At 39.1% G+C, this 2,427-nt stretch overlaps 1 long non-coding RNA gene across 2 annotated transcripts; it reads left to right on the top strand.

Moving 5' to 3' along the window:
* Positions 1 to 555: 555 nt before the first annotated feature.
* Positions 556 to 2,014, top strand: LOC129412417 (uncharacterized). Of its 2 annotated transcripts, none has more exons than XR_008633718.1 (3): positions 556 to 853; positions 1,564 to 1,710; positions 1,879 to 2,014. It is a non-coding gene; the product is annotated as an uncharacterized LOC129412417 (long non-coding RNA). The 2 variants fall into 2 exon arrangements; XR_008633719.1 differs by having other exon boundaries at positions 556 to 1,197.
* The last annotated feature ends 413 nt before the right edge of the window (positions 2,015 to 2,427 follow it).

Here is a 2,427-nt window from a genome sequence, read left to right as displayed (position 1 = left end):
GTGTGTGAGCGGCTCTGTTCATTCATACACGGTGTACGGATCTAAAACAGCTACAGCTGCCTCCAGATCAAAACTGCAGACAAGGTAAGAGTTTTGTGTTGTGCGTTTTGTGTTGGATGTGTTTTATTGTTGTTGTTTGTGTGTTTGTTCTTGTGGTCTCTGCAAAAGCCTTTGACTTATAAACTTTAGACTGTACAAGTTTATACTGAACTATAACATGTAGATTGTACAAGTTTATACTGAACTATAACATGTAGATTGTACAAGTTTATACTGAACTATAACATGTAGATTGTACAAGTTTATACTGAACTATAACATGTAGATTGTACAAGTTTATGCTGAACTATAACATGTAGATTGTACAAGTTTATGCTACAGTTTATGACCAGGACCACAGATCTTTAGGTATTTTCTAATTTACCAGTGAATGTTGTTTTTAACATTTACTTCCGGTGAGACATGTGCTCCTGCTCTGATACTTTCTGTGCAAAATCCTGTTGCAAATTGCATTTTTAATACAAGTGTGCACGGATAGTTGTCTTTGATAAGGAGAGAAAGCCAACGAACGCTAAGATGACCAGAGAAAAGGGGAAAACTGTAACACAGTCGAAGTTTTCCAAGAGGCTCTGGCTGCAGACACATGGGGAAAGTGGAGCTCCACTCCAGACCGGAAACACGTGACCTCCACCGAAGACGTCATCTCTACTTTTATGTAGAACTATGGGGCGACGAAACCATTTATTTTGACCGCAATTAAATGTTTATTAAATAAGATTGTTTTTAGGTTATGGAATTTGTTCACACATACAAACACAGAGCAAAACGACCATCTGGAAGACGGAGAAAACATGTGAGTAACACTTTTACCTTTAGGAAATCATCACTAACACAACTGTAAATGTAAAATACAGCCATAACTCCCACAAAACTGTCAAATAAGTTTATTTTTAACTGCGTGAACCTCGGAGATTTGAGCTAAAAGTTTGATTAGTAATCTGCAGCTAACGCGATGAAAAGTCAGCTCAAACTTTCATATTTGGACACATTTCCATCAAACACTCATCATGTTTTTACTGTTTGGGGTAAAGAAGCTCACAGATGATTTAATGAAGCTACGAGGAGAAAACGCCGCATTTTCACGCACAGTGACTGGGTTAAACTTGTAAACACTTGGCCAGTATAAGTGTAAGTGCGGTAAGATAAAAACACGCATTATTTCATGTATTAAACATAAAAGACACAGTTTTTTATGTTTAATGTATAAAACATTAAACATGTCAAAGCTTATATTTACTTATATTCACGTAACATAAACCTCAAACGTGTGCATTTCATTCTGGGAACACATGATCTGCTTTTAATAATCGGTGCATGTTTGTAAAGTGAAAAGTAAAGACTCCTGCCTGGACACGTCAGATATAAGGTGAACATGAGGCTCATGGACACATGTGTGCAGACACTGTTGTAGATACTAGACACATGTGTCTGTTCAGTCTGTCACATCTAATATCAGAACAGTGAGTCAACTGTTTGAGATTCATGTTCTTTTCTCATCTGCAGCTTCCTGTATGAGAACACAACACACTGCTGGGGCCACAGAACTGTTGGCTGATGAGACGCTCATGATTCATGAAATGGGTCAAATGCAGATGACAAAGAAAAGTGACACTGAGCAGGAGGTGTGACCCAGACTCTGCCTCTGTTTAGGTCTGGGACATGTTACATTGAAAACTCCAATAATAATAAGAGCTGCAAATGAATCAGGCTCATGTTGAAATCATTATTTAATTTTCTGAAAATACACATTTCTCAGATGTGTGGGATTTAACTGTTTGGATTTATGTAATAGTTTTCTTAATGAGTTTGTCATTACAGGTTTTCACTCTGCAGACAGAAATTTCAACCAGTCAGACTTAAGGCCCATTCTGCTCTTCCTCCTCCAGAAGACGAGAGACACATCAGACTGAATGATCCAAGTCCACTGGGTCATGTCTCCACTGTCCATGTCCAGACTCACAGAGGAGGAGGAGGAGGAGGAGGCAGGAGGAGGAGGAGGAGCAGGTCCAGACTGCAGCAGACTGTGGAGCCTCTGGTAGCGTCAGGTCTTCCTCCTGCACATTCTGTTTGCTGCTGTTCCTAATGTGTCCTAATAGTGATGTGTCCATAAAGTTTAGGTTTAACGTCTAATTTCCTCCAGAAGTGAAACAGTAAAATGGTGGTTTCTGTTCGTCTTGGCTGAGGAGCATACATTTCAGAGGAAGTGTCTGATAAATGTCCTTATGACCTTAACAAGTGTATGAGACTAGTGAATTGTTAAGTTCTGAATGTTTCAGTGTACTGATGTTTGATATGAAATGTCATCTTCTCTTTTGAAAGTTACATGGCATTGGTGGTGCGGTGTTGAAAGCTTCTGTTCCAAGTCCT

The sequence above is a fragment of the Boleophthalmus pectinirostris genome, unplaced genomic scaffold, assembly GCF_026225935.1.
Source record: "Boleophthalmus pectinirostris isolate CB_2022bp ecotype Guang Dong unplaced genomic scaffold, ASM2622593v1 HiC_scaffold_8, whole genome shotgun sequence".
NCBI classification, from domain to species: domain Eukaryota; kingdom Metazoa; phylum Chordata; class Actinopteri; order Gobiiformes; family Gobiidae; genus Boleophthalmus; species Boleophthalmus pectinirostris.
This window is presented reverse-complemented; position numbering and strand designations above follow the sequence as displayed.